We start from the raw sequence: 24,675 nt of genomic DNA on the forward strand, positions 1-24,675 counted from the left end.
CTGTATATTTAGTTCCATCGTGATATTGAGTTAATTATAATCCAGCGTGTTCCACAGAGCTTCGTCATTTTTTAATTTGATATACAATAATTGTATCCTGGTCTTGTTTCGGATAATACCATTGTACTTTAATTAAACTACAATTAAAATCATCTCAGGTACTGAATATTCCTGAAATAGAAGACTGGTAACGTGTGAAATAAATCAATGCTTCTTCTCGAGACAGTACTGTTTCAATTTTCGTCGCATATGGGAATTTGTCCAAATCGAGTGGGAGTAGACTCGCCACTCTTTTTCGTCACGTCCGATTGGCAACGAGCGCCAGTTTCAGGATAATCGGTGTCGCTGTATCTGATGGCACCGAAGCGCATTCTACTCATCCGCAAGGACTGCTCCAGATACTCTGGCCAAACATTCCAATTAGCTCGGACCGCCTGCCACCGAACCGCGGAAAAGGATCGTGAATTCCTTGCGCGGTGGATTCGTGGGCTACGAGCTCTGAGATCGTGACACAAGACGAGAGATTCGGAGTTGTACACGTCGTCGCGCGTTATTTAACGAATTCACGTCAACGCAAAGGACATAATAAGAACTGGTAGCTCGACCTCGTTTCGCTGCATTCGCGAATTGTGCGGTGGAATCGAGCGCGTCGGTTGAAAGAACCGTTAAAGCGCCCATCAAAGAGCCATGGTTATCGGATTAAACTTAAATTAGATTTGAAAACCGGGGTAAATCATTCCTACTACGGGTTGAAAACAAGGGACCGTAACTAGGATTCATTACGGTCACTCGGCGAATATAAACGGCCACGACTGAAATTACGGGATCTAAAAGATACGTTCGCTCGTGATATAATAGACACGGTCGTGTAATACATGCTCTGTCGTTCTTCTATGACCGACTTTTGAACCTGTGATCCACGGCTCCAGGCTGCTCTCCTCGATTCGCAAATTCCGGCGAATCGCGAGCCGGAGATTCATTCGTAACGCGACAAAAGTAGAGAAGCCTCCACAGAAACGCTTTCGAAAATTGATAGGGCTGTATAATACAGTTTGTCAAGACTTCAAATTAGTAATGTGAATGGTAAACAAAGTTCCCATAATTACGTAAGAAACTTGTTTACAAGGCCCTATTATAGTACAAATTATAAAAATATTTTCGATACTTTCTTCGACTACATTTTGCTCATCTTCGATTCTGATGCAGCGTGCGCTTGCTTTAAGACTCTCCGATTCCTGACCCGTAACCGGAGGATGTTTAAACTGTCGCTTCAATTAACGCGTTCTCTCTCATCGGTGTAATTGTGAAGCCTTTGACGGTGGCCTGTACCAGGTCGTGGCGCAATCTCAAATCCGACGGATCCCTTGCTCATTGCTTTGAGAAGATTCCCTTAAGCACCGGAACTACTTCGGGACCCAAACTCCTACCGGCTTCTGAATTGTTTAATGTCTGGAAGTAGAAACCCGACCTACATTCACGCGTTCGCATTAAACATAGAGCGCATCATCCGTCTAACAATAAGAGTATCGTCCAGGAGCGTGTGGTCCCGTCGTATCAGCGTCATTCACGCGTATGACGTGTCCATTATTGCTCACTTTGGTCAGTTACGTGTCTCCGTGGCTAGGTTCGAGTGCAATCAGTATCGGCAGCTTATTTCTGAAAGGGTGGTCCCGTGGCTATTCCGACGATGAACGGGTTTGGATCCACATTACTACCGTACAGGCCGCGATTACTGTACCTGACAGGACTATAGCGTTCGCATAGTGGCGGCCAGATGGACGTTCGTGCCTTGTTACCGCGGTGGAATCGACTCTGCATACTCCTCCGTAAATTTCGCTAGTAAAATTCACGATGCACTCCGGTAAACGTAAACGCGCAAAACTGACAACATTGCCGATGCAAAGCTGTTGGGCTCGCGGAAACAATAGACCGTAGACAAACTACACCCAGTCGCAGACAATTGGTAGCTACGGTGAAACAGGGGGTGGAAGCGTGCATGAGAATCGCATCGGTTTTCATTAACCAGAAAACGAGTAATTATGCGTCCCGCAACAAAAGCGCGGACATTTTCTCCGCTTATTTGAATAAATACTCGTTAGACGACGTTGGACAGATTACTATGCGAAGCTATTGTGTGTATATACAGTCAATCCCATAAATATTCGTACCCTCTATGTCTATTGAAGAAGTTTGCCTAAATTAAATAGTAGCTTTGATATTACCAAATCACTTTTTCATTACAAACATGTATTATATGAATAAGCTTATTCATGTATATATTTACATATGTAACATATTTCTATAAACATACACTTGGAAACATCCTACCATTTAATTTAGACAAATGTGTTCGATAGTGATAGAGGGTACGAATATTTATGGGACTGACTGTATTTTGTTTCTTTTTCCTTTATTCAAATGCTGATAACTTTAGCTTTCCTTCGGTGTACATTGAATTGATTTTCCTATAGAATTTTGGAGTCGATTCAAGTTGAATTTTTGTTGATGCAATTTCACTATATTTAGGGCAAAAGAGACTGATGTGTTTCGAAAAAAAAACTCACTTATTCGAATAGGAAGTCGTTAATTTCGTCCAACCGTTCTTTCAGAGCGATGCGCGCCAGGTTTTGCCGGTGTCGCGTTGAATTAATCATATCCGCACGGATTGACCGCAAATTGACGCGGTAATGGTGTTTCCTTAACATCCGGTCCGGAATCAATTCCGTTACGATACGCAAATAACAAGCCCGATGACATCACGGCGGATTTACATCGGTTTTGCACGTTAAACTTAGCGCGTTGGAGGAATGCCAGTTGCCGGAACCTTTCCTGCGAATAGAGTTCAACCGTTTCGTCGCCCAATTCCGAACGAATTCCATCCCCCGCCATGCATTCGATTGACCTCGATTTTAATTACATAACTATCGGATCACACGAGAAGATAGCGTTATTCAATGGATGATAACGTTAATCCTCTATAACCTGTATTATATGAGACTTCTGAACAAGATTATGTACCACTGATAAACACTAATAATGGACGATATACATACGTTGAAGGTAAATTTTACTAAAGATAAATTTACAACAGCACTCACCTGGGTGTAGAAAATGAAAAAATAACATGTTCGCCAGTTATACCATTGGTTTAAACTCTCGAAACATGAATGCAACGAAAATCATTAAATTCTTAATATTGCGCAAAATGTGGGACGAAAAGAGCACGTAACAATACATCCAAACAAGATCACGTTTTGGATCTGGTGGGATTGGAAGGGAATTACGAATTACGAGCTCCTTGGAGTCGAGGAAAGCATAAATTCTGACCTACATCGCTCGTAATTAGAACAACTAAATGCAGTAATTAACGAGGAACGACCTGAATTGGCCAATAGGAAAGGTATCGCGTTTCGACAGGATGGCGCGCGACTGCACGTTTCGCTGCAAACTCGGGACAAGGAGCTGGAGCTAGATTGGGACATTCTTCTCCATCCGCCTTACTCGCTGGATTTAGCACCGTTGAACTGTCGTCAACGTGGAATGTCAGCTTTTCGTTCAGTTTTTCTTGAGCACAGAATAACGAAGACGAAGTGTCAGAAAATTTGCCAGATGAAGAATAAGGATCCTTCGGTACTCGTAAACTGGAAGAGACCGAGAGAATCGCGTAACAGAAAACGTTGAAAACTATAGGTTTCCCGGGGTTGGATGGCTGTTTTAAAAGACCGAAGAAGGAGGACCGAGACAGACACCATGTGTGACGAGATAGACGACGTAGGAGGCTACGTCCGGACTTTACTCGGTAATATTTCGAAGGGTTTTCCCAATGGGATCACGAGTGACGGTTGGCGTAAGAACGCAGAGGGATGTGCGGGGGTGGGTATAACACAGGCAAGGAACGATCCATCGGTTCCCGGAGCGTCGAAAAGGGACGTCTCTTGTTCTGCGCTCGCGAACGGCGCATCCTTAAAGCCTCGTGTATCCTGCTACGGCACGAGCTGGCACCAACTAAGGTGCCGCGAAACGACGAGGTGTTCCCCGATGTAGTAGGTGTAGTAGGGTGAGACGTACACAACAAGGGGTCGGAACATTACACTCCCAGCCCACCCCCGCTTTCCTGTGTGCGGCGTAAGCGCTGTTTATGGAGACCACAGGCGGCATCTCCCGTCGAGCTTAGCGTTACTACTGCGCCCAGCCAGCCTCAGTTACGAGCGAAGGGATTTTCTGCCGGATGAGGATACCATCTACGACAGCCGTGCGGGCTTTTCTGGCACCCCCTTTTCTGCGTCCGGATCTCAGTTTAATGTATAAAAATAAGCTCGTTCGACGTGGATCCTACGTGGTCGCGCGACACGACACAGCTACAACCGGGTTACAATGAATTTGAATACCCCACACCCCCGCGGTTGTCCCGGAGATGTCAATTTTCTGCCTTCGATAGAGCTCTGGATCCTTCCGCTTTGTTTTTCGCTGCTAAGGAAAGAATCGTTCTCGTTTCAATCATTTTATCCTTTAGTCTTGAATTGCAAATAAACAAGGTTTAAGCAAGTCATCGTTTAGCAGGATGTTCGTTAGAGGGATAAATTCACAAGCAACTCGACCCAAAACGCTAAAATTTGTTTACATTCGCTACACAATGTATAGTACACACAGGACGACGAAATCTACTAAAAAAATTATTGAGGCATTCGCGGAACGGTCCTCGCATTGTACTTCCTGACGTTTACGTACGAGTGCACCTGAACGGAATGGTTGCATTACGTTGAATGCGTGCCCTTTGCTCCGCGATTTAATGCAACCATCTCGAAAAACGCGGCCGAGGGTGAAGTGACGGGGGAACCGGGACGAGCGGTAAAAAAAAAGGAGAGAAAAAAATATGGAAAAATAGGGAGCGCCGCGAGGAAAAAGAACGATGGGTGGATTAAAACATTTTTATTCCTTCTTTGTCTCCCTCTTCCTCGTCCGACCAGGCCGTCGCTTAAGAGGCATTGTTTCATAGCCACTCGCACGACGGAACCCAAAGGCCGGGGGCGCTATCGCGTGGACTTCTCCTCACCTTTCGTTGTTACTCGGCCCCTCTGTTGCCTCTCGAGAAATTATTTTTCTCCACGGACAGGTGAGACGCGTGCAGCCAGCGAGATTGGACAGACGTCGGCTCTCACGAAATACAAGCTACTTGATAGAAAGTAAGGGAACAGCGAAATTGAAAGAACGTAGCCGGGGCCCGCATAGCGGAATTTCAACGAAAACAACAGAACAAATTCCCCTTTGACCGTGTCAGCCGCGGCGTTTCGTCTATCTGTCGTCGAGCGGTCAACGAGGATTCGCGAAATACTACATGAAAATTCCGGCGGGTCGAAATGAAAACGCCGTGTTTTCGAAGAATTACATTTTATTCCGCGCATAAAAGAGTTAGCGAATGTACGTGAGTAATAAAAAAAAAAAAAAAAAACTTGGATAGAAGACAAGGGGTTTTAGTAACGCTGAGCTGCGTAGAAAGTCCACCGGATGCTGTAGCGGGGTTACTTTATTATTCCTACGCTGCATTTTATTGTAGTATAAGCTCGACGTATATTCTTGATTATTCCTGAAGAGGACCCAATTTGGGGCTGAAATGTTGAATGCGTAAAGCTACACTCGAGGAAGGTTTTACTGGACATACTATGATAATTTTCCTCTCGGAAATTAAAGCTGCTCGACAAGTTGTACGATGATACAGTTGAGCAAAGGATGAATTACACACTAGTTATTTATTTCCAACTGGATAAAGTTCGTTCAAACATAAACGACGGGTAGTGATGACTCCTCATCACGAATTCGAGCAAAATTTATCAATAAGCGAGACATAGCTGTACTGGTGCGCCTTTGCAGTTCATTAAACATTTCGAGAACTTTCACAGATTCTAAGGACCGTTCTCGAACGTATATCGTTGCAACATTTGCTCCAATTAGCGATCCTTGTCGGACTTAATACTTTTCGGGGCGAAGAAGCCGGCGAGTGACTCTTCTTAAATTGCCGCGCAACCGAGTTCAAAAGCTGACCGAATGTTTTCAAGCTCGGTCACCCACCGAGGTAGATTAAAAGCTTCGCGAAAGCTTCCTACCATCGCTCCCCACCTCCGTTCCTCTCGTCCAAACGTCTCCCTCCTGACTGCCTTCTTTTTTTCTTTTTTTGCCGGTCACGATATCTAACTGTTGGTAAGAGGCTTTCGCCTTTGAAGTCCCATACTTTTGCAACTTGTAATTCTTTCATTAATGTATTTTCCGCTCCGTATTTTCACGTTTGCGGTCGAGCAAAGCCGTTGAAACGACCGTCGCCGATGCGTTCGCTGCTTCGTCAGATGGAAAATCTTTAATTGCGGCCCCTCCGATTTCTTCTCTGCTCATGTTCGATTTTCCTCTTAGTTTTATCAGTCGTCGTTTCTACGTATACACGTGCGAGGTTCGAGAATAATTTTTTCAATTAAACAATTAAATTCATGAGGTTATGAGGATTCTGGGCACTTACAAACTACTGGACAAAATTAGCGGAACACTTTTTTAAATATTCATAATTATCAGTCAGTGCACATTTTATTGGATTCAGGTCCGGGTTTCATTCATAACTTGGTCAATTTCGACCCATAGGACTCCATATACTCCTGTATACCAAGTGTGATCAAAATCTAGTCATTTTTCGCAATTTGTGTCGTTATGTTGTATTCGCCATTTTGAATTTCTAAATTTTGAATTGAGATTTGGAATCAGCGACCCTGAAAACCCCTGTTTGCCAAATTTTATCCAAATCGAATCAATTTTCCTATTTTGGTCCGCCATATTGGATCCGCCATTTTGAATTTCTAAATTTTGAGTTCGGATTTGGAATCAGCGACCTCAGAAACTCCTGTGTACCAAATTTCATCAAAATCTATCGTCAGGGAAAATGGATATAAATGTTTCTCTTCGAAAGAACTTTGAGGGATCTTCCAACCAGGAAATACTACAATGTTTACTATTATGTCAAGGAATTTAAAGGGGTGGGCCATTCAGGAAATACTACAATGTTTACTAGTATTTCTCGGAATTGGAACGGCCTTGTAAGGACGCTACATGTATATACATGTAGGTCACTCCGTCTGTCAGTCATTTATAATTGTCTATAAAATAGGAAACTTTGAGGTGTCGTAGCTCAGCGTAGAATCGTCCGATTCGATTCTACCAAAATTCAATTTGAAGGGCACAATTTCTACTATCTAATAGGTAGTTACTATAATTGTTAGATACTCTTAAACAATTGTCTTTTTAAATATATAATTATTAAATATTACCCTCATTGTACCATGTAGCTCGGCGTGGAATCGTCCGATTCGATTCTACCAAAATTCAAATTGAAGAACGGAATTTGAATTATCTAATAGATTGTTATGATCATTGTTAGATACCCTTAAACATTTGTTTTATTTATTGCTGTACTGGCCAGAAATATAATCCTGGTGTAGTAATCGCATGCTGGTAGTTAACTTGCGGTTCCAGGCAAGTAAATATTAGTATCAAGGGTACCATAGGATACTATAATTATAGGATATAGCATTATAGGATAGTATAATTGAAACGTTAAAACTAAATACATAAATTGCACAATAATAATATGTTTTAGATACATTATTCTTCAAAAGCTTTATATACGGTAAGAAGATCATTTCAATCGAGCATGTAGACTGCCTACAAAAGATCGTGAAAGTATCACTGTCTTTGAAATGGTCGGAACACTGCAACACCTTAATTTCTGAGCGCGAAGCGTAACCAAACGAAGTCCTCGAGATTCCGCGAGCCATTTGGTATCCGAACGATACACAAAAAAAGAAGAATTAGTTTATTTTGGGGTGCACGGCAGCGACCAGAGCCTGTGTGCAGAGGCTCAAATGTCTGGCGCCGGTGATCCGACTCGTGGCAAGGGGTGCCGCGAGGGTGAAAATAGGTGGTGGCTGGTGGGCTCAGGTGTTTCCACTGGCATGCCGTGGCATAGCGGGGCAAAGTGGTGTGGTCGATATGACTGAAACTACCCCCTGGTATTCCCCTTCGATCCTCTCTATCAGACGCACCTCCCTTTTCTACCTATCCCGCACCCTCTCTTATAGCATCCCTGCACACGCCGTTCTTTCAGCCGTTCTCCTTCGTCCTCCCCCGGTTCGTTGCCGCCCGAAAGTACCCGGCATTTATGGAATGTTGCTTGATAATATTTAATCGCGTTGAATATTGACGATCCCCGGGCACGTGATCGTTCAAATTATTCCCCCCGTGGTTCGCGTTCTGGGGAATTTACAACCATCATGACGGTCCGGAAAAGAGACAGGCGGAATTCTTATCCGGATGAAACTCTCGAACATCGACGAGGAAACAAACGGATGTTGTTCGTTGAATCTGGATTATAAAACTCGATTAGAATTAAGGTTTGAGTTGTAGAATGCAATACACTGTTTCGAAGTAAAATTGTTTTTCCTTCCTGTCACGCGTGATCAGGATAGGTCGTCATACTTTATTAATCCCTTAAGCTACAATCACGTGTGAGACTCGTGGTGGATATTCGGGCCAAAACTGATTATCACGAGCCTGGCTCGTGGTATATTGTTCGGGCCAAATGTAAACATCACATTTTGGTTTGAGGCTGGTTGAGCTTGAATCGTAGCTTAAGGGGTAATTTCTATATAAAACGAAGCTATTCCGTTATCGTTCATATTAAGTACAGAAAAACAACGTTCAGGATTATTTAATCCATCATAGCTAGTAATTCCGTAAGAGCTGCATCGTCATCGTCGGGCACGCGTCCGCGGGGGCGTTGTTCGATTCCATTTCGTTTAACTTCCAACCATTTTTTTCCATAAAGCAGACATTACCGATGACCTTCGACCGAGGGAAAAGTATCTCGGGAGTTGATCGGCGGTCCCAAAACGTCGAAGTAAGCATAGCGTGATCCAAGGCAGAGAGGCATCCGTGGAACGGCAGCTGGGGTCATTTGTCGCTGACGGCACCCACGGGAAATCACGTGATCGAGTCTCACTCTCCGTGTGATTGCCACTTCGTGGACGATCGATTCCTCCAAAACAGCCACAATGCTGCGTTTAATATGTGCCGAACGGCACCGCAGCGCGCTTCGACATCGATAACGACCGGGCCTCCCGTTTTACGTAGCTCCGTTCCAAGTCGTGCATCAACTTCGCGAACCCTGCCACTCGAAACAGTGAAAAATTATCTCCCGTCGAATCAGCGGCTGTACCGGCACGAGGTTACAACTCGTTGGCTGTTTTCCAGAGCCCTTCAGGTTTTGTGCGAACATTTTATCGCCGGAGCAGAATAATACGTTCCGCGATCGAAACGCTGCGCAATATCGCAACGAATCCTGTGGCAGCAACGTTCAGCGGATGTTGACGGGACCATAAGTCTCGAATCGTGTGAAATAATAATATTAGTTGGACTACTACGCGGGACTCTTTCCAATATTGCTCTAAATGTCCTTTTGCACGTACATTTACACTTGGCGCTTAGCGTAATACATGTACAGAAAACGGACACCGGAGAGGTCTAACGAAGCGTTTCGTCTTACACGCGTCTTACCGAAAACTGTCAAGCTCGTTCCTAGTCCGGTATTAACGGATCGCCAGGATTTAACCCATAAGTAGCCAAGAAGCCCCGAGAATTTAGCTTTTAGTTGCACGAGTAGCCTGACAGAAAGTACGCGGCTCCTGAAACGTTGGACTTACTTTGGCAAGAGTAGTAAACGAGGAGTGCCTGAGTCTCACGGAACATCGGGCACGGGTCAGATACGGCATATGCCGACGGAGAACTAAGTTTACCCTTACGGATCACAGCGCTCTCGGATGTGTACGCACTGTGTGTGTTGAAATAGACGGACTTGCACAGTCATGCTGGACGAGAACGCGAAACTTAGCGTATCCCTCTGTCCGACGTTTCCAGGGGTAATTCCGCGACCGATCGGAGTATCCGCAACTATGTTTAGGAAGATCCGTTTCGGTAACGTCCAAGTTCCCTAACGTCCAGCTATGAATCTTCGATTCGTTGCAGCACGAGCGGACCGGTCACTCTCCGAATTTCCGTGGACCCTCTCGAACTCGCTCGACGAACTTTCGTGTCGACTGAAATCGAAACTGAAACGTGAAAAAATATTAGAAGAAAGCCGCCTGAATTGTACGATACTCGAGGTTTTATTAATTTATGTCTTTTGCATAACACTTTGACTGGAAAATTTCTAGAGTAAAAGTTTTGTCTCGAGATTATTGAAGATTAGACAATTGAACACTTGTCTTAGTATTTAATTTTTGTAACCTAACCAAATTTACGAATGCTACCAAGATTTATTTTTATTCGCGCCTCACCTTCGAAATTAATTTTTTTAGTTCCTTAATCAAGAGTCCTGTCACCAATTTATGGGTGACGTGGCGGCCAACGTGTTAGTGAACACATTTTTATCGACTATAATTCCAAAACAGAGGGTGAGTCTGATGTTTTTTAAACGATGTTATTGTATTAATTTCAACTATTAACTTTGAAAGTTCAACGCCTGTGTCTGACACGTACAAGCTGTGCTGCTTCCAAACAAAGTAGATCCTTAAGGGGTTAATCAACGCGGTTCAATTTAGAGGGCGGTTCAAATAAGGCGGTCCGCTCCTATTTATTATTCATTAAGGCGAAACGACGCGGAAGTACTTAGCGGGGAAAGGTTATGAAAAAGTTTTGTTCCGCCGTATTGTAAGGAAAGGGATTAACTATTCAAACTCGCAGCCAACGGCTCGTAATATCCTTGATATCGTTATTACTTATTCCATGGACAAGTAATAGGAAACTTTCTCGCCCCGTTCTTATAAGGTATTCTAATCCTTTGCATTACTCTGACCCTATTCTCCCGTGCAGCTTGCTAAAACAATCGTAACTTTTCCTGTCTCCTCTCTCACCCATGGCCGGCGCGTATGCAGCCTCACGGTTCCAATGAATATTTCATATTTACGTTATGTTGCTGACTGGGAGTCGGCGCCATAAAGCGACGCGATTTTCAGAAGTTAAATTTTAAAATACAATGCCCGCTCGAAGAGGAATAACCCTGGCTATCCAACGGCCGCATAAAATGTTTGCGAAAGGACTGGAAATTATTTGAGAGCAAATTCTACTTACCGCCAGCGAAAGGAAGAAATGTTCGCTAGGAAGTTGGAAGCGAAGAACCCTGGGCTTCCCTTTCGTGTTACTGTTCTTTCAAAGGATTTTCCGTGGCTTTCGTTTAATTAAATGATAGAACAATACTTCCAAGTTGAAAGTTCGCCCGTTCCGTCTGACGCGCGTTAATTCTCTTCCGCGCGGAAGACTGCGTTTACATCGAGAGTCGGCAACCTACTGTCTCCGAACGAGAAATCATACCTAATTTATTACGAAAGTGTCCCTGTGGATAAGAAACTCATCGTTGAAGAGCATTATGAGTCTAGATTCAAAAAAATCATAAACGCGTTTTCACGTACTTTCCTAACTGTTTGTGGACCTTACGCGTAAACATCTGCGATCGTACTCGTAACATATCTTCGAGATTTGCCCATTAATTATAGACGGATGTCAGTAGCTCGACATCCACTCATCGCAACGACCGCTGACCCCCGTTAGAAGAAGGTTGCCGACCCCTGGTTTACACGGCCCCCTCTCGTTTTCACGGTAAACAGAACGCGTATGGAAGAAAGAGATTATCGAGCCAAGCGTGCATCGGGCTGTATATTTTACGAGTGTTCCAGGCGCGATATTGGAACCGCCCGCAAGATTAATTCGACATTCCTGCGGTACACGTCATCGAAAGTGGCAGTAGCAATAATGGATTACACGGTCATCGGATAAACTCACCCCTCTACCGTTGCTCCCCGGATCGCGTCGCGCTAAGCCGCAAGTATAAGACTTTATGATCGCACCGAATGAGAAAAACACCCACTGCGAGTGCAGTGAGTCACTGTTGCGAGCGTACACCCCGTGCATTTTCAGCAGCCCCGCTGAAAATGGTGGCGGTGTCGCAGGAGGTTGCAGAGGGTGGCCACGCTCCGGCGTCTCTCGTCGCGGGGCGCCCATATCCGTCAATATCACCGAGTGTTCTTAAGCCCATATTACGGATCTCGCCACACCTGCGTTCCGCTCTCGCGCCGAAACCGCTTTGACGATGAAACGGAGAGGCGTGAGAGGAAACGATGGCTGGGCGAAAGGGGAGAGAATTCAATTTCTGGGGTGCATATTAAAGTCGCTCGAATTGTCCGGCACCATCGGGAGGGCAAGTTCCAAAGGATAGAGGACATGGATCGAGTTCAGGATTTTTCTTTTCTACGTCCACTTTGCGGGGAGTCCCTCTTTTTCTTCTCCAGATCTCTTTGTATCAGGGACAAGCGGGTTGCCTTTCATCTCCGATGGGACTTTTTGGTCATCGTGTTACGGTGCCCCGGTTCATTTATTAGCTGCACACGGAAGTTCGTTGGATCGCAAATAGATGGCGGCGAAGGGAATTCTGTTTTGTGGTTAAAATTCGTTTCCTACATGGTATTCTGCATTCAGATTTTCATTCTATATTTACATATTACATAATCCCTTGCACTCGGATGTCCTTTATGAGGGGACATCGTAAAACTAACAAATTTTGGTATCAGCGCTTCAAGAACATTATAAGATTTTATAATCAAGTCTAATAATCTCAAAAAAGACGCGTTTCCAAAGTTAGTCGATTTTATGTAATGCGCTAAAGGCGCAGAGTGCAAAAGGTTAAAGTATAGAGAAAGAAAGTAATTTTTCACCAATCTATTTTGCATTAATTTGTAGTAGCATCCCCTTGTCCATCTTCTTCAACAAACTTTCAAACGCGTGTCATTCTTCTCTTCGTGACTATAAATCCACGCATTAATCTCGACACATCAATTGTCTGGTTTCAAATAGAAAGTAACGAACGCTCTCAGGCTCTCATGCATTAAAACGATCTTTAACAAATGAAAGCGAGTACCGGTGGGCCTAGCGTAAGGTTCCAGATTCTTCGTAGGCGATAAATGGTGTCCGAGGGATAGCGGGCGTCAAATTGAATTAAGGCGTGGACTGTAATGGGGGCCAGAAATAATATCGATTGAACGGACAGGGTGGACATACGTCTTTTGACTGATGGTCACACCGTGAAAAAGCAGAATTCAAATGGGTATCGTACCTAATTGAAAATTGGACGAGCAACGGCCTCGTCTAATCGGGGATTACGGTCTGCTTTTTGATTCGTGCCGCGGAGATCCACAAAGGAAACATCGAATGAAAAAAACTCATTGGTCATACCGCATCGAAGAATAATATGATTGCAACTCTGGTCTGTCGTAGCGTTAGGTTGCCTAAATTGGACCACCTTCCAATTAGATGACCGTGGACTCTACTTTCGTATGCTTTATAGAATAAATAACACCGGGTCAATTGAAAATGATAGATTAATATTAACGAAAAATTTGAATGGTGAAAAGATGGATGTTTATAGCAGAGGGGATGGAATTGACCCCCAGCACCCCCGCTGGGTAGGCAACAGCTCCGACCCCTTCTTAACAATTCGCAATCTTTTTCTACCGCGCGTTGCGATGCTAATTACTGTTTGCCGCGCTGACTGCAAAGTCATTATTTATACGGGTAGGCAATATCAGCCGTAAATGCCTACCCCTTTTGAAGGGGACGTTCATGCAGAAAGAAGCCGTGCACGTGCGGCTAATAAGCTTTTTTATCGCTGACACGATCGGTCGAATTTATATACTGGGCAAAAAAGAGTTTTATTTAATTATACGACGACTTCGTACGTTATACGCGTTGCAGTGCTATCGCAGTCGTTCTCGATTAATTTCGGAACGATCCCGCTTCGCGCTGGGGATTTCGTTAATTGAGCGACAAAAAAGGAAAGAAGCGAAAGACGTAAAGTGCCGAGGAGACGACATTCGCGAGAAAGCCTGGTGTCGATTAAAATTCGAGGCGATAAGCGCTCGACGTTATTTTGAATTTCCGCTTTCGCCACGAGGAATCTTAATTTCCGCGGGTTTAATCGAATCGTTTAATTAGCACTCTTGTAGCCGGCACCGTCGCCGAAAGTTAACTGACAGACAGCCGCAGACGGGATCGAGTTATTCGGAAGGAGGGATTATTAGATTAATAACCAACCCCATCATCGTAGAAAAGTTATGATTTCGGTTTATCGGTGTGAGGGGACCACTTGATAAGCCAATTCGGGACCGTTTCGCAACGGGGAATCGAATCTCGACCGCGTGCAACGCTAGAGGCGCAGAACACGAATTTTCCAGTGGTTTCTTCGAGATTCATAGAATTTCATAGCGGAAACGCGGCCGTGCTTGAACCGTTTTCGCGTGAGCCAACAATCGACTTCAATCAATAAACCTCATTCAACGGAACGAACAAAAGTGCACCGGCTGTAAAGTTCATTCCAGCCGCCCCAGCCATCTCTTCTTTTTCGTGCGAGTCTCCTGTGGAAACCGAGCGTCAAACATCGCCGGCGTTTCATGCGTGTATGAACATTTTTGCACCGATTCAATGAAATTAATTCCGACACGCTGCGCTAATTTCGCACGATGAAAAGGTACTTTGTGGAAAAGTGATTACCCTTTCATGCGCCGGTGCTCGTTGTTCGCCGGTACACACGCTTGGTATAATAGAATTAACATTAAGTAAGAAATTATTAATTTCTTTGGGGAAGGTATATTAAATTCATAGATCACATAGAGAGCCTGTCTGAGGCAGTACATATAATCTGGATCATCCGTTACATTTGGTATATACTCTTGCTTTACCCATTAAAATAACACAAACAGGACACGTTCTTATTGACCTGAAACAATTCTAAATAAAATTCTGTAACAAAATTTACACTATACGCTATCGATTAACAAAAATATCGCGCACGTTGTTTCGAAAATAACCAATTAAATCGCATTACATCGCTCGCGAAGCCCGGCGGAAGAGCTTTCCGAGCGGATGTTAGACGCAAGCGAGCGTCCGACATCCTCTCGAACGGACGTGGCTCCATGGTAAATTAAACTCGGAGCGTAGGATAAAGTAGTCAGATCCTGAACGGCTCCGGATCCGGAGAGCTTACTGGACGGCTGAATGCGCGGGTAATAGACACATACCTCGTACACGACTCACACAAGAGGCTCCACGCAGGGCTACACACAAACGCGGCCGGGGTTTACCTAAGCATCCGAAACGTACAGCCCATCTGGGATATTACGCTCATTCCTTTCGATCCCCCCGCCGCACACTTCGGCTCCCCCTTCGCGTAGACGCGTCGCGGCGGCGGCAACATGGAAAGATATTGCATAATGTCGGTGTATCGACAGGGACCCCGGACTTTTACCGAGATTTATTTTTCAATGCACCGCGGAACGATTCTCTGCGGGAATATACACGAACATCGAGACACCCGTGATTCCAAAGACTCGCGCAAGAAAAAGGGGGAGGACAGGCTCGGGGTGTCTCTGCGTACTCGATGGTCGTGCTGGCGAGAACAAATTTCGCTCCTGCTCCACACGCTCGATACCCGTTACATTTCCTTGGATATCGCCCAGAGAGGATACGCGTGCGTTTAGAGCGTGCTACAAAATCATAGCTCGTCTCAAGGAATGTCTAGCATTTTAAAATCGATAAGAGGTTGTTCATCTGATGTACACCTTGTATATAGCAGAGATCTGTACCTTTATGTGCAAGGATGATCAGTTGCTATTGGCAAAACGATGTCACATCGTGTTTCTCTGAATAGAGAGAGTCCGGAACTTATACGGGGCGAGACACTAGCGCCGCCTTCGAGCGCGCAATTTTGTCTCAAAGACGCGTAACTAAATATTTGTATTCTTCCCTGCAGCTTTGTCGATCTATCACAAATAAACAATGACTAGAATAGCAATTAAATTGCATGTCGAAAATAAATCGATGCACGGTGCCTCCTATCTTTCTATTATTCTTTCTGTTACAGGGTTTGATACTCTTTCTCCCACTCCCATTTCTTCTGCCTTTAATAACACCGCCTTCGTTCTAAAGAAAGTGATTGATGTTTCCACGAACCTAACAAGAATTTAATCCATTCTAAATAATTACAGCAGCTCCATCTTCGGTTAAAATACAGAAATGAATGATTATGGGAAAGCGTGCTATCATTTTGCCTCACGGTGTATGTATCAGAGCTTAGGGGTGAGAAGCGAGAGTAGCGGAGGTAGGAAGAGGAAAGGACACTTCAGTCATCTCTCATCCACGGGAAATGCACCCGTTCCGTGGATGTGTACAGATATCTGTTTCCTGGAAGCTCGTTGCGTAACGGAGACTCAGCTGTTTCGACGCAGTCAATCTCGTTTGGGGATTCAAGATCCTGATGTCGCGCGTGTGCTCCTCTTATTTGGTTTTATGCCGTTGCCGGCGCCGCAATTTTCGCGCATCTTTGCGGGTACAGGGTTGCGTTCGATTCCAAATGATTGGAGACAAACGGCGGGGATGGCGCGTTTCTCGTTGCTCCAAAGACTCTCAGAAAGTATTTCTTTTTTAGAAATGCTGCTTTGTCTTTGCTTCCTTCATACAGTGTACACAAGTGCGTTCCATGTACCTTGAACTATAAAATACTCAACCTAGCAAATGTGGAAGTTAGTGTACATTTCTGTTTGTAACACGACTCAAAACTCAAGAGTCTAAACATGAATCGTTATACAGCTTGTTTAAGACTCGCAAATTGTCGTTCTTCATTTTTTATATTAAACATTTAAAATTGCGAATATTGAAGTATCACAGTGACGTAATCCAGCAACATTTCAAGATTGATAAATATGATAGACGGATACCAATTTCCATTTATACTTCATTAAGGCGATTCAAGTTATTCCGTTCACGCAGAAGCGTGCTTCCGAGGTATGGTATAAAAAGACGATGCAACGAGTGGGAGTAACATTTCCGGAACTCTTCTTTCAAAGAAACGCTTCCTCGTCGTTGACGAAGCCGATGACATCTGCGACGGACTTCCTTTCAATGAGTCTCATTCTCCAGCTGGTCCTCGTCGTGGCTTAAAAAATGCGTTCGCCTTCCGCCGTTTTCTCGCTACGGGGTCGCGAGATTGTTTGTACAACGTCATCGCCGATACAACCTCCGAGATCTAACGACTGTTTTGACGGATCGCAGCTTCCACGGAGGTATTTCAAAATTCGTTTCAAGCGAAATTTTAGACACACTTTTAACTGGAGTTATTGAACTCTCCGAAGAATAGAGTGAAAGGTTTTTATTTGGGTGTCATGGGTCAGGTCCTCTTCGGGAAACTAAATATCGTAAGTTATACGAGTAATAGATACGGTGGTCTGGCAATTTTTATTCACCTATTTACATACAACCTTACATCAAAACCGGTGTTTAACTATGCACAATCCTTCTTTGCTAAGTATTGTAAATAATGAACGTATCTCGTACGTCGTCTATGTTAAACAGCAAGATGATTAATAATAACCGCGTCCAAGGCTCTGTAATATACCCCCTTTTAATACCAGTAACCGTATACATATTCAAAGGTACAAATACTGTCTCAGACCGCAATTAAAGTGCTACAAAACACGTGCCCGCCGCGATATCATTTATTACATTCGTGTCATACGGGACGTTTATGCGACGCGTAATAGAAGAACGATGATGAATGACTTTCCTGGCTACGTGGCTCGTGCTTTGTTTAAATTCTAATGATCAGTACTATAAATAACAGCACGCGCCAACCGCCGTCCATTGTCGTGGAAGACAATGATCCGCGGTGCGAGGACTATGCAGAGGCGAGAGGTCAACGGGATTCGTCTCGTCTCGATCGCGATTTCGATCGCCCAAGTGCCAGCTGCGACAGCTTCGAATCAGATGTAATCCTGGGGCCGTACGTTGACTTGACAGTGGTTCAATCGACGATCCATCGGTGCATCGTTGACCCTTGAATATTGCACGCGCGTGCAATCTACTCTGCTGGCTTTAGGGCAGGGTTTTGACTTACCAGTATGAAAAATCGACTTCCTCGTCGAGAACCAGTTTCTAGGAGCTTATGGTCTTAAAATCGAGTCATTAAAATTCTGTTGGGAAAGCGAGGAGCTCTTTGGACAGGACACTTTATGGATTAAAAAAATGTAAGTACGCCTTCAGGCGGCGTACCACTTTGTTGGGGTCAAAAATTGTCTTTCTTAAGGGTCGCCTTTTTAAAATCATAAGACCTGAAAGTCACATTTTTGTAAATTTCGTGAATTTGCAATTCGTTATTCCACATTCCTAAGAGGTATCACAATCTGTACGATCACCACAAGTGACACTACCATTTTATTTAATAATTCTAAATACGTAGCTATATGGTTGCAGCGAGAACGAAAGAGTCAACAGGCGTCCGAGCGGCATGCTCGAAGTTTCCTTTGCTCGGTTCGCGCCATAATTGTACGGGTCGATCGTACGGAATTACGCAAATTATTCGCAGACAGGAGAATCTGATACGCGATGTTGAATTTTTCGCGTTTCCCCGTCGTGTTCTGTGGACGTTCGTGAAATTGGCGATAGCCGTGTATCTCGTATCCGCGCGTTCTATCGATACAGATATCAGGAGGAAAATGTATTTATATTCCGCATACGCCTCGATAGAAATACGATTCGAAAATTGGTAATGGACTTTCCGTGTTTTGCGACGATCAAATTTTCGAATTCAATCGATTCAATCGTCGAACACCTCCCCTCCGCGCGACGTATGAAGGAACGAAAGGAAAAACAGGGAATATAATTTGGCAAAGCTGACCGCGGAGATAACGGACAGGCGAAAACTAGAACGGGTTCGAACATTATATAGCCCTCAGCGTCCAAATTTCTCGTCGGGCGCGATCTCATAATTTCGCTGTCAGATCGGGGATATACGACTGGCAATATTTTAATCGATAACCCGCGCGTTTCTCTAATGACTCTCGTCATTCAAAGCGACCGGCTCGCTCGACTTGTAATCCTATTAGTGCGATTGAATAATTTCGCGCCGAGCAAAAAGCGGCTCGTGAATGTTGCGAATTTCCTTAGCGACGCGTCTCGATCACTGGATCACTCTGAATGCTTCAAACGAAACACGGTATAGAAAATAGACGCTATATTAAATGAGATGTGGTGCCACTGTTTTTTATTCTTATTAATTGTATCTATATTTCAGTCTTTGCTTTTTTTCTTTGAAGATTATGATTTTTATACCGGTCTTTAATCGTCGATATCTGGTATGTTTCGCGAGCTGCTACCATACTCGATATTGGCGCGCGCTTTTGAAATAGATAAAGTGAACAATTTTTTAAACAAACATTATTGGCTCGTTTCGTTTGAACATAAAGTACACATGAAATATCAGTTTAAAGTGATTGCTTCACTGAGACGTGTTCCCAGATAGCTGTCGAAAAATCCCAATGCATATTACTGTTCAAACACATACACGGCGTAAAGTTGCGGGATGTGTACAGGTATTTTCTTTTTACACCACGGTACCTTTTTTCGTCATACTGTAATGGAACATTCTCTTGGATACATTACTTGAGTGCATTTATTTTTTAATTTAAGTCACTTTTTCCATTTCATTCGTTATTCCATCAATTTATATTCCCTTTATTCATAATACTTTCTAATTCCTCCTTGAACCTGAATTAAACCCCATCATGGATTAAGCATTTCCATCCAATGATGCAAAGTTTGGAGCTCCTATGAAAAGTCTCGAAAACACACGTTCCCTCATTTTATCAACGAAGGGGCGACCCCCCTCGCCTTAATGCCGTCGAAGTAATAAACCGAGAGAGTAATCCTCTTTAACTGAATTGTTAAAGCAAATGGACGGCCCAGATTTTACAGACGCTCTCCGGAATCCATCACCCATTTAATATCGCTGGCGGCGCGCGGTGTGCTCAGGGGCGCATAACGAAGAGAAAGAGGCGGGGAAAAAAATGAACGCGAGTTCCCGCCGAATTTTACGGCCGATGAAACCGTGTATCGGAAAAATTCGCAACGAGTAGCTCCCAGGGCGCAGAAATTTTCGTTATTCATCGCGCGCCGCCCCGAGTTCGGGGGTGGCCAGTTTCTACCGAAAATCACCCCCATTTATACCGCAACCGGATATATAACCGACCGAGCCTGTCCGTCAGGCGTCCGCAGCGGACCCCGCAACGCGGTACCGTCGTAAATAATGAGTACGCTTTCGGTATTTGTTTATTCAGGGAGCACTCAACGCTCCTCCCACCGCCACGCTCCTCCCCCACACCACCCGCAACTCCTGTGGTACCTACGTCGACCAACTCCGCCACCCTTTTCCAGCGATGGTGGTGAACTGCAACACGGTGGATCGTCTCTATTATTTACGACACCACAATTAGCTAACCCGAAAGCATCTATCTATCCTTCACACCCGACTAGGCTTAATTATTCAATTAACTGACGTGCTGGCTAGAGTTTACGAGATCTTCCGCGAACGTGTCGCGTCGTCGACGTTCGATACGTTTTCACCTGGAATCGGTTAAAAACGGGATGTCCATGCCACGGATATTATTTGGATTGAAATATATTGCGGACTAGCTGAAAAGGGGGTGGCTTCAAGTTATCGCCTGCTATTTCATTTTTAAAAGACAAAGTTGCACAGATCCGCGAATTTTCTCAAATGAATGTATCGCGAAGGTCGTGCCTCGATTTTCTCTACTCCGCGATTAAACATCCGCCTCTTCTTTTCTTTTTCTAGCACAACAGTGAAGACCAATGGCTTTCGATGAAGGAAAATTGGAAAAGAATCCCCAGCGTGGAGTTTCGCAAGGAAAGGGGACGGAAAGTCGAAGAATTCGCGGGCCAGGAATTTCCCGGCGGGAGTTCCCAGCAGCCGAGAACTTTCGTCACGCGACGGTGGAAGTTTCGACTGCAACTGGTGCACCACGGAATAATTGGTTCCACTCGGAGATTCGACGGAGCGGACGCTCGAGGATATACGAGGGTAAGTCGATAAGTAAAGGGAAATTTTTAATAATCGCGCTGTTAAATGACAACATTATCTCTACCTCTGCGAAACATGATCTATACATTGCTGCCACGTGGATCGCTGTTGATTTTTATCCGACGTCTATTCAGCTCGTCGGGGTATTTTTTCGGGAGCACACGTGGAGTCTGTGAAAGAGCGCTAAGTCACGCTTTAGAGAGCAACAGTGGCAGTGAATGCCCGTGGAACATCATCAGTCTCGCCTTACAAATTTACATTACGGTGCTAATGGACATAGGGTGGGGGAAATGCTCTCAGTCTTTCTTTTGACCCCGTCGCGAGCGATAAAGAGTGCTCCAGCTTGCCACAGCTCGGTTCAAGAGACCTGATCTATTACGAGCGTGCGAGAAAAGTGTCGTAAACCCCTCCCCGTGAGGTTAACCAATTGTATTCAGCGAGCATGTCTTGTCACCTTCGTGCACGTTTGCGGTCACAAGAAACGTTGCCGACTGGTGGGCGCAGTACCTTGTCTCACGGACACGTTACTAAATAGTACACAGCTACCTAGCTATGCTACTACATAGACGCTACTACTAGCCATGCTACTACATAGACGCTACTACTAGCCGCACGAGACCCCCGGCTGATTTAAATGGCCGCTGTGGCGCATCCCACGGGTGGAGTTTATGGCATTCTTTTCGCGCACGTACAGTAGTACATGCTTCAGATCTTTACGACGAATGCAATTCGATTTCTGCACTCCAAGTACCAGTTATTTGTAGCATAGTGAAGAACAAGGTGAGAAATTGATGACTCTTGGTACTTTTTGGTAAAGAAAAATCTTGGATTTCTTTTTAAAATATCGACTCGTATTCTTTCGAGTCCACCCCCTGCCACGATGCGATCCGAAACGAATTCGCACTCGACCTATCTCCCTCTTCGGTTCTCCAATTTTTAATCGGTCGTATCCGCGTCCCGCTTACAACTTGTAACACGTAACGAATGCTCACGTTCTCGACGACCACGAATGTTTTCCAGCGCGTCGGCCACTAACTTCCGCCATAACCCTGTCCCATAAAACCGTAACTCCATCTGTTTGCATCCGTTGTACACTCGCTGGAAATGTCATCGCTGGAAATTGTAGACGTTAAAACGAAACGGCCAGCCAAGAGTAAGGGGTTTATTTCGTTTCGCTGATTGTCGGATTAAAAAATATTGCCCCAGACAACGTCCGCGGTGGGTAAAACGGGCCACGATCGTTTCCTGCCCACTCACTCAGACAAAGCAGGGAAATCTACGGTTTCGCGACTTACCCTCTTCCTCTCCGTGTGCGTGGCAACCCTGAGTCGGGTAAGAAAATATTCCATTTGAGGTAAACATTCTTTAAAGGCGTTATTGCATCACTCTTCCTACATTTTCCTATTCTCTTATTGTAACTGCTACTTTTTCCGTCGACATAGTTTCTGTACTTTGAAAAGGACTCAATTAAATTTCACTGTCTTCGGACAGTAGGTGTCCTATCGTAGTTTAAGATGGTTGAAGCTAATATTTGGTTGCTCAAAAAGTTCGTGTCAATTTTTAAGAATCATTCAAAGACACATTTGAATTTTGATATATATTTATTGAATTACATAGATATCATTTTATTCCACAACCTTTCCACCTTTTAAGGGATATTCACATGTTATTTGTTTTGAACTATTCCGATATATTTAGACCTGTACCACCTACTAAAAATCGGCATGGAGTTTCCGGACAAACCAATACGTTCACTCTATTTTTTGTTACACAATTACTGCAAGCTTTATTGAACGTACGATTTGCAAAGTAGTTCCCTCGCCACATTAAATTGTCGCGAGATCAGTAAATAGTTTCAACGTCGGGTGCTTGCGCCTTGAAACTACCTTTGTCCTTTTATCCGTTCTTGGAGAAATCCCGTCTGCTGAACGTTCAAGAGTCGTAACTACGGATAACGCGGCACAGCCGATATAATTTTCAGCGGCATGCTTAACTACGGGATTTCTTTCGCGAGCGAGCAATTTACGCCTCGCGGAATCGCGGCGTTCAGCCGCGCAGTCCGTTATAAATCCTCGCCATAACTTTATATTTGCGGCGATTTCAATTCCCGCTGGGGGTTTTAGACCAACACGGTAATTCGTAATTATTATTAACGATCCAGGGGGGACCTACCCTCGACGCCTCGCGCCCTCTCTTTTCTCTCTCGTTGCTTTCCGATTTTCGTCTTTCCAGAGCATTGTATTCGCTACCCAGGGTGGCGGTGCAGCTTACCAGGCCCAGATCCGATGCTAGAATCACTAATACCCGATGCAACTTTTAATTTGAGCTAGACATACTAATAAATCTGTAGGAATCGATGAGATTGGGGTTTATCTGACAGAATTCTTCCTAAAAATTGAGCAGGAAGGTCACGATGTAAGATGACAAGCACAACTCTAGTAAATTTCTTCTTCCAAGTCAGGAAGCTAGTTAACAATTACATCAGTCGCTGCAGTATCAGTTTGAAAAGTTGCTCTAATAGGATAAGCCGTGTTTTCTCCACTTATTTGTTCCAGTTTCCCTTTTTATCGTATTTATTGAAATCAAGTTAGAGGTGTCTCCTCACAGCGCACAGTTCGCTTTCCGCGTAAAGTCGGCCTTGGTTCACGTCGTCGAACGATGAAATACGAAGCCGTGGGAGGTAAAAAGTTCGGGAATGCGGAAAACACGGGCCACGACGGTATTATTTCGCCGTATCTCGGGTCGGGTGCAATTGAAATATTTATCAGGGACGTATGGGTCGGGAAAGGCCGAGGTGACTTCTCCGGAAGACAAATGGGTTTGTTCTTCGATAGGCCAGACGGACCATTTCGATGGCACAATCACGGTTGCGATTCGACCTATGAAATATCGAACCACGTTGGCGATTCGGTAATGAGAACCGCCAAAGCGCCGCGGAAGTTATTGCTGGTTAGATAAATCGCACGAGAAACCTGTCATTGTATTGTTGGGGAGGGAATTACTCTTCCAAGGTAAATGGTACTTTAGCAATTGGAAATGAACGTGGTGAACAGGTTTCTATTCTTCCTCTACTTGACGTGGGTTCCTTTAGCTTGTTCACAGGTTCTGCTGGAAATAGATTGAGCGCAGTATCGGAGTATCTCGGAAAATACTGCACAATTCTGAACTTTTCATTCGGTAAATCAAGTTCTGAAAGCGTCTGTACATATTCCTCTGCAGTCGTAGTTTTCCTTCGATAATTTAACAAATTCCATGAAATATCCGAGATATGTAAACGTAGAGTTCACGGTATGGTTAATGTCCTTTGCGATGACTTACATTATCTGCAACGTTCGCGTTTATGCCTCGACCCGTCACGGTCTGTCCTTACCCACGACCAGCACTAGGGTCCGTGATACTTTTTGATTACGGTTATCCGGACGATTTCAATGAGATCGTCGGCGGACAGCACGGAAAGTGGACACGGCCATAGTGGTTCAGTTTTCCTGACAACTTAATAATCGTTCTCTTTCCGTGTCATCCGCAGAATCTTTTCTCGCTGTTAAAGTAGACCAGCCGTTCGATATCCGGTCGCGTCTCTCTGAGACATTCACAGAGACGCGTTCGTCAATTAAAAAACCAGCGTTCTGATGGTAACGGGAACGGGATCAATTGAAGATCAGTTTTACTGC

At 44.5% G+C, this 24,675-nt stretch overlaps 1 long non-coding RNA gene across 1 annotated transcript in view; it reads left to right on the forward strand.

Moving 5' to 3' along the window:
• LOC128872920 (uncharacterized) overlaps window positions 1-24,675 on the forward strand; it is a 78,212-nt gene that overhangs the window by 8,042 nt on the left and 45,495 nt on the right. The window contains exon 3 of the long non-coding RNA XR_008456276.1: window positions 20,759-21,004. This is a non-coding gene — a long non-coding RNA (uncharacterized LOC128872920). The remainder of the gene's footprint in view (window positions 1-20,758; window positions 21,005-24,675) is intronic.

This window comes from Hylaeus volcanicus, chromosome 2, assembly GCF_026283585.1.
Source record: "Hylaeus volcanicus isolate JK05 chromosome 2, UHH_iyHylVolc1.0_haploid, whole genome shotgun sequence".
Lineage (NCBI taxonomy): Eukaryota > Metazoa > Arthropoda > Insecta > Hymenoptera > Colletidae > Hylaeus > Hylaeus volcanicus.